We start from the raw sequence: 10,956 nt of genomic DNA on the forward strand, positions 1-10,956 counted from the left end.
TTCCAGGTGGTTATTGCAAAAGGGTGGTCACATGAGATAAAATACATGTAATATCTAATCGTTACGCAACAATGTAACAGTGTACTTTTGTCCTTTTATTACCGATGTCGTTATGTGGGTGGAGTTAGAATAGGTGGAGCGAATGAAAGAAAAACTGATGATGTCATATTAAAACAACAGCCTATGGCTAAAGAGATATGTTATATATTTGTATGAATATATAAAATACATTTATAAGTATATGAAACAGTGTTTTGACAAGCTATTTCTGTAACACTAAGCAAAACGCTAAGCTGCACTAAGTAAAAACCTATAGTACACCCATACAAAGAGGGGAAAAAGTATATGCACAGACTAATTAGTAAGGTTTTATTCTAACATGTTGTAATAGGTATCCCTTTTAGGGAAATAGAAATCATCCTACCACTAATTATGTTTAAATATCTTATATCATTTATACTTAGCTTTGAAGAGGACAAGAACAGTATACAAACATGGTCAAATATTTGTCACTGGCACTGTTTGCTTTTCATGAACACTTTCATTTATGATTATAGATTGTAGGAAAGATGGTATAAGAGTCTTCTGTTTTATTATATATTAGACATGTTGATGTCTAATATATAACCATTATCTTATTATTATGAGATTTGTATTAATAATTATACATTAAATGCATATAAAAATGTGAAAATTCAAACTCACAGACATTACCATCTTATGGCTAGCAAGTTATCATAACTTTACCCAGATATTACTCTACCATTACCAGTTGGTTTTGTCTCATGGGCATGTTTTTATTTCCACATTATTATTTCCAGTTTTTGGGCCTTATTATCTAATTACATAAATTTTAGTGTAATATTACTCACTACAACCCACTGTTGCTACCATAATATTGCCGTGATATTAACTGGTTATTTCTTTGGCAGTTGGGTGGTAATAATTTTACCATATTAATACATTCTTGTTTCTGCCTTGTTACCTTACTAATTACCACTTTATATCAAGCTGTAATAGAAAGTGCTACCACCTTAATGAAAAATGTAATATAATTCATAATATTTGAAAAACAATCAAAACAAAAAAATTGGTTCAGTCCACCATCTGTGAAGGTAGCTATTCTTTGTGCAAAAATTGCTAAAAAACAAAACAAAGACGAAAGACAAAGTACAACACCAGACAGAACAGAATGATACAGACACAAGACTGTGCAGACACAACAGTGCAATAGAAATGTGCAAAAGACTGAATATTGTGCAAAAAGTCACTTGGAGAATGAAGGTGTGTGTGTATGTATTAGATTCTGCAGATAAGTGCTTGGTAGTGACGTGTATAAAGGTATCCGTGTGTGTGTGTGTCAGTCCAGTCGGCCTGGGGGAAGAAACGGTTTCACAGTTTGGCAGTAAGGGCCCAAATGCTCCGGAATCTCTTGCCAGAAGGCAGCAGGTTGAGGAGTGTGTACGAGGGTTGTGTGGGGTCCTCCACCATCCTGGTGGCTTTGCAAATGCAGTGGGTGCAATAAGTGTCTGTGATGGAGGGAAGAGAGGCTCCAATGATCTTCTCAGCTGTTCTCACTATCTGTTGTCGGGTATTCCGATCCGATGCGGTGCAGTTACCATACCAAACAGTGGTGCAGATGCTCAGGATGCTCTCGGTAGTAACTCTGTAGAAGGTGGTGAGAATGGATGGTGGGAGATGGGCTTTCCTCAGCTTCCGCAGGAAGTAGCGACGCTGTTGGACCTTCTTAGTTATGGAGATGGTGTTGAGGGACCAGGAGAGGTTCTCCGCCAGGTGGACACCAAGGAATTTGGTGCTCTTGACTGTGAGGTAGTCAGACTCGAACATCAAGGAAGGTGGTAGGGAAGCAGACTACGCAGACATTTCAGGTTTCCAAGGTGAGCAATTTATTTACAGTGAACTTAATTTAATGTATAACTTAACAAAACTTCCCCCCAAATCAACTCTATTAACAAAACTCAATGGAACATGGATCTGGTAACACAGCTCACCTTTCCTCTCTGCTGCATCTTGTAGAGACTGGCTTTAAATAGGGCCATCAATTTCCCTCAAATTGCCCAGCCAGTACCACTCACTCAAACTGAGGGATGTAAAACTCTACACAGATGATCTAAAAGACACAAAACCTCTTACATTTTTACATTTTAAAATGAGGAAATGCCAGGCGGGCGTTTCCCCACACCTGACTCTCATGAAGACTGAAAAGACAAACAAAGTAAGACCTCCACAGAGTATCCATCGATGTTGAGTGGACAGTGATCTCTCTGTGCTCTCCTGAAGTCAGCAATTTATCTCCTTTGTTTTGTCCATGTTTAGAGACAGGTTGTTGACTCTACACCAGTCTGTTAGCTGTTTCACCTCCTCTCTGTATGCTGACTCGTTGTTCTTGCTGATAAGACTCACCACAGTTGTGTCATTGGCGAACTTGATGATGTGGTTCGCGCAGTAACTGTGCATTGCTGCACGGTCGTGAGTCAGCAGAGTGAACAGCAGTGGGCTCAGCACACAGGCCTGAGGGGCTCGAGGGCTCAGTAGGCAGCAGTCTGCCACATACTGACAACCAACTCTTTGCAAGTTGTTTCTATTTATGCTATTCTGCAGTATCCACTAGAAATGATCTAGTGTGCATATCCTCACATTTTCATCTTTTTCAAACCAGGAAACTACATCAGTTTTTCATATGTAGTCGACAGCCTCAAAACATTTCGGTGCAAGGAAGAAACTCAACCAAGTAATGCAATAGTCAGGTTTTTTTTTAATTAGGGATGTTGGCAATAAAAAAAAAATGGACTTTGCCTTTCTGTTTTGACTACAAGTTGATATGATCACAGTAATAAAACAATTTTGGCCTAACCCTAACCCTTGTCACCATCACACCACTGGCACATAACAAAATAACTTGTGCAGCATGTGCAGATGTGCAGCGGGGGTGGGGGTGGGATGGGGGGTCTTGAGCACCAGCCCTTTCGTCTAGGCTTTTTTTTGTTTGGTTTTGTTTCAGTGTGTGTGTGCATGTGGAGTCCTGCCTGTGCCCCTCAATAATAAAATGTAACTATTAAGCACAATCACAATATCTATCTATCTATCTATCTATCTATCTATCTATAAAAGAGAAGAAAGGTAGAGTATATGATGGTACAGTGTAGACCTTTGTATTTGCCGAGAGAGCTCACAGCGGTCACAATAAAAGCGGTTTATGTGCCGCCACATTTATGTGTCAGGTCATGCTAAGTTAACCATGGAGCTGCTCCAGCGCTTCACTAATAAACAGCAAACAACGCACCTGGACTGTGCTGTGATTGTTGCAGGAGATTTTAACCATGCAAACCTGAAATCTATCCTGCCTGGATTCTTTAAAAACGTGAGCTTTCCGACGAGGGAAAATAACACACTGGACAAGGTCTATACCAACATTCCAGATGCTTACAAAGCCTCATCTCGGACTCTCTGATCATCTCTCTTTGTCCCTGATGTCTGCTTATAAACCTCTAATTCAAAGACAAAGACTATCGGTAAAAACTGTATGAGTGTGGACAGCAGAAGCCACCACAGGCCAACAGGATGGTTTTGACAACACAGTTTGGGGTATATCTGCAGAAGGATCAGACTTGGAGGGCCACACATCTGCCGTACTCTCGTACATCAACTTCTGTACTAAAAGGGTAACAATAGACCAGAAGCCATGGCTCAACAGCAAGGTGCGAGCTCTACTAAGAGCATGTGAGACAATGTCTTCAAATCAGGAGACCAACAAGCCTACAAAGAGGCACGCCAATCTCTGCTAAAGGGCATAAAAAAGCCAGTGCAAATACAAACAGGACATTGAGGAACGTTTCAGCACAAACAACTCCAGAAACAAGTGGCATGGGATCAAGACATTCACTGGCTACAAAGACAATCCCACACAAACAAACTCTCTGGACATCACCTTACCTGACACCCATGAACGGCGTACCCATAACCAGTTCTTTGCTTGCTTTGACCAACAAAACAGTGACACCAACACCTATCCTGCTGTTTCAAAGAGGGACTAAGTCAGCCACCATCATTCCAGTGCCCAAGAAAAACACAGTGAGCTGCTTAAATGATTATCGTCCAGTTGCTTTAAAGCCCATAATCCCCAAATGTTTTGAGAAAATTATCATGTCACACATTAAGGCTGTCATTCCTGCAGACCTTGATCCATACCAGTTTGCATGCAAGGCAAACAGGTTGACTGAGGATTCCATAATAACAGCTCTTCAAACAACCCTCACACATCTGGACAAAAGTAAAACCTATGTGATAGACCCCAAGAACATCAGGATGGGAGGGCACACCCCCCCTTATTCTGAATGTATGCGTCCCACTGGGGTGTGTCCTCAGTCCCCTCTTATACTTACTTTTCACCCATGACTGTTCTCCAATTCACACCAGTAACACCATTATAAAATTTACTGATGATACCACCATCATAGGACTGATCGGGTACAGCAATGATTCAGCCTACAGAGAGGAGGTTCAGCACCTGAAGCGATGGTGTGACAACAACAACCTGCATCTGAACACAGCCAAGACCAAGGAGATGGTAATCGACTTCAGAAGAACAAAGCAATCTGAGCACTCCAGCCTCTACATTGATGGGGAGGAGGTAGAAAGGGTAGAAAGCTTTAAATTCCTCGGGGTCCATATCTCAGCGACTTTACCTGGTCCACAAACATTTCCCACCGGGTAGGAAACGCACAACAAAGACTATACTTTCTCAGGAAGTTGCGTCACGCCCAATTACCCCAAAAACTGCTAATTAACTTTGGCAGAGTGGGCAACTGACACTTCACTAACCCCTCTCAGAGACATTTATACTGGCAGACTTCAGCGGAGAGCCAGTATCATCATCAAGGACCTCTCACACCCTGGAAACTCACCTTTTCCCCCACTTCCCTCTGGTAAATGCTACAGGTTAATCAGGTCAAAGACAAACAGACTCAATAAATGTTTTTATCTACAGGCTGGCAAACATGCCCTACCTTCACCCTGACTGAAGGTTAACTGTGCTGTTAACATTTATGGACATTTTCACTATATTTATAAACCGGATTTATTATAGTGTAATAGGCCTAAAAGCACATCTTTTGACAACTTACAATGCTGTGGTTGCGGCCATTTCCCAACTCTCTGTGAATGGTACTCATGGACACTGATTAGTAAGTAAGTAAGTAAAATTTATTTATACAGTGCTTTTCACAGATAAAAATCACACTGTCACGGCGAGTGAGGTGAGCCGTGTGGAAAATGAAGGAGGATCCAAACGCAGGCAGTAGTACAGGTGTGAGGGTGGTTTATTAAACACAAAATGAAAAGGACGAAACAGCAAACGGGACCGAAAACTATCTAAACTGAGAACAACTAAACTACTGACAAAAACCAGGACCTGAACATGAAGGAGGATGAGAGGAGGTAGCAGACGACGGACAGCAGGGAGACACACAGATGAAGCAGGGTAGATTCACAGACGGACCAGCAACTACAAACACAGAAGACGCGACTTAAATACGCTGGGTAGTAATGAGGGAATGGGCAACAGAAGGGAGACACAGCTGGGAATAATCAACAAGACGAGACAGAGGTAAAACTGAACACACTCACATGAGACGCAGACCTTCACAATAAAACAGGAAACGAGAACACTACACCAAGACGCAGACTCAACACTGAGAGACAGACAGAAAATAACACATGGAACCTAAATGCTAACATGAGACACAAAACCCGAGACACAAATAAACAAAACATGGAACTCTAATAATAATCTATCATCATAATAATCATCACCACCACCACCAGTATAACAGTGAAAAATCCATCATTCAAAACCAAAACATAACTCAAAATACTGGGTCACACCGACCCAGAACCGTGACACACAAAGGGATTCACAATACAAAGAATAAAAAAAAAAAACATATAACAATGTAAAACAATAAAATACAACATAAAAAAACAAATTAGTTGAAAGCTTGTTTATATAAAACTGTCTTCAGCTGCTTTTTAAAAGAATCAGTGTAGTCTGAACATCGTAAAAACAGTGTAAGAAAATTCCACAACTGTGGTGCTACTGCCTGAAAGGCCCGATCACCACGAGTTTCAAATTGAACACGTGGGGCCACCAGCAGTCTCTGACCTGATGACATTAGAGCTCGGGAAGATGAATGCGGTTTCAGCAGGTCCGATATATACTGGGGAACTTGACCATGTAGGGCCTAAAGGTTAGAACTAAAATTTTAAAATAAAACCTAAAACATACAGGCAACTAATGAAGGGAGGGCAAAACTGGAGTCATATGAGATCTTCTGTTGGTGCCTGATAATAGTCTTGCTGCAGCATCCTGCACAGTCTGAAGACAATTTAAAGCTAATTTGTTAATACAAGTAAAAAGACCATTGCAATAATCCAAACATGAAGAAATAAAAGCATGAATAATTATCTTAAATTCAGCCTTTGACACTATTAGTCTGAGTTTTGAAATATTTGTTAGATGATAAAAACTGTTCTGGATCAGCTGTTTGGAATGTTGCTCAAGCAACATTGAGCTGTCAAATATGACACAGCAGTTTCTAAGGTTTAACAGAAGGGTCTAAGAAGCTTATAAGCTGCCTAATTTCTGAAATCATACACTCTAAAAAATATTTTGTTGCCTCAACTTAAAAAATTGAGGCAGCAATTTCCACTCAGCTTTTTAAGTTACAAATTTTGCATATTATTAAGTAAATCCAGCAAGTAATTTTTAGGTTTGGCTAACTCAATTTGTTTAACAAACCAACATGATTTACTTTGACCTCCAAAAGCATAATTAAGTTTATACAACCTAATATTTTACGTTTATACAACCTTAAAATTTCTGGTAATATTAAGTTGAGAAATTACATTAGTTGAGTTACACCAACTAACTTTTTTACAAATATCATACTCACAATTATCCATGCCAATTAGTTTAGGTTTCTATAGTAACTTTTCTAAAATCACACAAAGCCATTTCACTTATTCCAATTTATTATTTTATTACAAAACTTTTTCAAAGTAATACACTTCTGTGTCAATACAACATAAATGAAACATTACGCAGCCCTTTAATTATAAATGACTAAGCAAAAAAAAAGTACTCCATGTACATTAACATTAACTTAAATTGGTATCAACTTAGTCAACTTGTCACAGAATCAAGGAAATGAAAAAAGATTTTAATGTTCAACAATGGAACAATCCAAAGCTAAGGTTTTATGTAATACGAACTTCTCTCAAAACTACATTCATGTAGGACTGCATACAAAAACGTAAGAGGCACATCGGAATGCTACACTCCAATTCACATTCGTTTCACAACAGAAGTTTGCACTTAAGAGACATTACCCGTGGACTGGCTTTAAGCCCATCAAGTTCCAGAAATACCTTCTGGAATACCTCTAGAGTGTTCTTTACTTGTTTTGGGTAGCTCAGATTGAGAGCGTATATAAGCCCCATCATTAAGGCACACGCTCTGGGCACATCAAGGTCGTCCAGGACTGCTGTTCCTTCAATCACAATTTTAGCGATGGCTGGGAGAGACACTGCTGCACGTCTGGTGACTACAATCTTTACCACTTCTTCTGGGAACTGTTCTTCACCATCCTGGCAAGTAAGTAGGTTAAATGGAAACATGTCAGTATTTTATGTGCCATTTAAAAATAAAACACAAAAGAATGCGAGATTCACCTACCAGCTGTTCTCTGAAGAGATCCTCTTCTTTCTCTTTCAGATACACCATCAGGCAACGGATTGCGACCTCTCTCTTTATTTCCACCGAACTCTGGAGAATAAAAAAAGCAAAACAAAACTTAAACTTACAGTTTATTAGGTGAAAAGTCAAAACTGTTACATTTATGTGACTTGCATTGTGCCAAATATTGATTTTAAATATGTTTTTAAAAGAATTAAAGATTTCATCTTTGTAACTACAATTTAAACTGTTTTAAATGCTGCTTTAAATGCACCCTTTGCTAACAGTAGGATAAGGTGAGTAAAGTAAATGTAACCTAAATGTAGAGACTATTTTAAACTGTTTTTGTTGAGTTGTGTTCTAAGGATTAAACTATAATTGTTAGATGTAAAATATGTGCAAAAGTACCTGTGGACGAGTCTTGCAATGATGTGATAAACCAATAAAAGCTCCTATCCACCCTCTTTAATGTGTTTGTGTAACTTGTCTTCCTCATAAACATTCATTGTGCAGCTGATGAAGATACTTGTAACACTCCAAATTATTAACTCAGGTTAGTCTCCTCAGGTTATCTGCAACATGACCAATACTTACATTAATGTATTCTCAAGTTACCAAGTCACCTTACATGAAAAGTACCTATTTAAATTTACCAACCTCAGTTTGCAATAATGTGACCAAAAGTTATATTAAAGGCCTTTTAACACACTTATGAGGTGCAAGTTTTATTTTTTCTCTCAAAGCTCAGTTAACCATTAAGTTACAAGTACATCACTGTAATCTTGACTTGGACAACCCAAAAAACAACAAAAATAAAAAATAAAAAGCATGTTTTGAGTGATGTGCATTTTAGCAAATTTTTACTCTGTCCACCTCCGATTTTCACTTATTCACTCTTCAATAAAAGATAGCCAACAATGCTCCTAAGATAATGAATTAGATAATTAACTTTTGTTGTGTAAGATTATCAGTTATATTCACTTTTTTGATTCTTACCTCTTGCAGCATGTTCCTGATGCGCTCGATCTTAATTTTTGCAGCACCTGCTTTTGAAGAGGCCAGGGACATTATTCTTGCGGAATACTGGTCCAGTTTTGCCATGAATGTTGTTTCCAAGTTAACAGTGGTGATCCTTTGGAACTCGTCATTTATCTAAAAAAAAAAAAGACAATCAGTACAACATGATAATGTAATACACAATTTCCCAATTACAAGTTATACTCTAAATTATTTAATAAAATCACCTGTGTTGCATCAAAAAGTGCAGGCCATCTACTTTTGAAGTCACTGACAGGTGGTGCCAGATTAACAACTTCCTGTCTGCGACTCGAGAATGTTTTGGCCATTTTTTCACTGATGATCCGATAGTTGTTCCTCTTCTTCACTTCATCAAGAAGTTGCAATCTTTCCTTTTCCAAACTTTCCTCTGTTTCTCCTTGTGGGTTAGGTGGCAAATAGTTCACCTCAGCCTTTCTTGGCTTTTTAAGATTCTTTGAAGGTGTCTTCTCATGTGCTTGCTTTCTTTTGAGAGAGTTCACATCCAGCTCAGGGCACCCAAGCCCTCTGAGTTTACTTCTGTAATTGCCCATTTTATATTTTAGTCTTTGTTGCCATCCATAGCATCCATTATAGGATCCTGGTTCTTTAAGGCATGGATGCTGTCGAACAAGTGCTTCAGCTACATCTGCTAACTGTGCAGATGTTGGGTAGGCAACATACTGAAAGATCGTTTCAGCCAATTTCTCAAGGATATCTGGAAGAACTGGAATAAAGTTGAGTTTAGTTCCATCCTTTTTGAAAGCTTCATTTCCTGAAGCAAGTAAAAGCTCAGTGTCATAAGCAAAGCGAGGAACAGAAAAACTGGTAGGCCAGCGCTGTAAACGCTGACTCAGATGTTCAGGTGAGGAAAGAATTACTGTATCCTGAGATCCAGATGAGCAACTGGTGCCACAGGACACACTGGAAGTCTCTGACATTGCTGAAGCATTGACCAAGGTCTCTGATGCAGATATAAAGGAACTGTCTACATCACTAAATGTCAGAGTAACTGTGGGGGGTTCAATAATCTGAACCACCTTGAGTGTGTCCTTGTCCTTGATATCACCTGTTGATGTCAGAGAAAAATATTCTTCTCCAAAGTCAGCATCCTTATAGTGCAAAGTAAACTTTCCATCAACCTCAAAAGTGTCTTTCACAATAGATTCAAGTTCCTCCACTGTTCCAGGGATTCCATGTGGTAAGTCCAATTTTCGAATGTTATGGTCTTTGAGTATGATCCGAAGTTTAGCAGGATGAGACATTGAGATACCTACATAAAAAAGGAAAACAAAAAACGAAACAGAATTTGAGACTTCAGGCAGAGCAACAGACTTGAGGCAGAGCAAGGTAGTTGTACTACTAAATGTCTAATTATTGATTGAACATTACTATCCACAAAATTATACCATTTGAGCTATAGTGAAAAACTAAAATAAGGAAGACAAAGCAGCTTTGACAATACTGTATTGAAATGGCTATGTGCCTTCTACGGCACATAGATGTGGTGCTTTAGGGTCACCATACGCTTCCCTGCTACAGTGTATGCTGCCAGCGGGATGATATCAGACAGATCACTGGGCTCAATAACTTTAACACTTCTTGTGTTTTCAAGCTCAAAGCTCCTGAAATGTTCAGAATACCATGCATTTAAGCATTTCACAATGAAGCCAACATTTCCATTAACTACAACCATCTGAGTCAGTTCCACAAAATCTGGCAGACCACCTGTTGATCCATGTGCCAGGATCATTCCAGTGGTGTAACTGGTGCCACTGTAAGACACAGTATTTGCCATCTGGACATTTGACTCCCCAGGGAACTTATTTTCCACTGCTTTCCTAATGTCTTCTCTTAGCACAGTCAAATTCACAGTTAATAGTTTTGTTGCCTGTAAAGAGGGCTGGGCTGTTTGATTTCCATGTAGATGGTAGGCAATCATTAACTGATGCTTCACTGATAAAGACAACAGAATGTTTCGAAAACAGTGGGTATGCCTCACCACACGCTTAAAAAAGCTGTGCTTGGCTTCAAAACGCATAGTCCACAGAAAAACAAGTGGACCAAAAGCTTTTATGAGTTGTGGATAGTGCTCTAGGAAATGATGTTTTGGTATCAGTCTTTCCTGTGGGAAAACTTCCTGAAATCTTTGCCGATGCTCAAAAATC

General features: G+C 39.2%; 1 long non-coding RNA gene across 1 annotated transcript; it reads right to left on the reverse strand.

Moving 5' to 3' along the window:
- Window positions 1-8,618: 8,618 nt before the first annotated feature.
- Window positions 8,619-10,139, reverse strand: LOC134619959 (uncharacterized). The gene is made up of 3 exons (XR_010573576.1): window positions 8,998-10,139; window positions 8,797-8,905; window positions 8,619-8,676 (listed from the first exon to the last, which is right to left on the reverse strand). It is a non-coding gene; the product is annotated as an uncharacterized LOC134619959 (long non-coding RNA).
- Window positions 10,140-10,956: the final 817 nt, after the last annotated feature.

Source organism: Pelmatolapia mariae, linkage group LG3_W (genome assembly GCF_036321145.2).
Source record: "Pelmatolapia mariae isolate MD_Pm_ZW linkage group LG3_W, Pm_UMD_F_2, whole genome shotgun sequence".
NCBI lineage: Eukaryota > Metazoa > Chordata > Actinopteri > Cichliformes > Cichlidae > Pelmatolapia > Pelmatolapia mariae.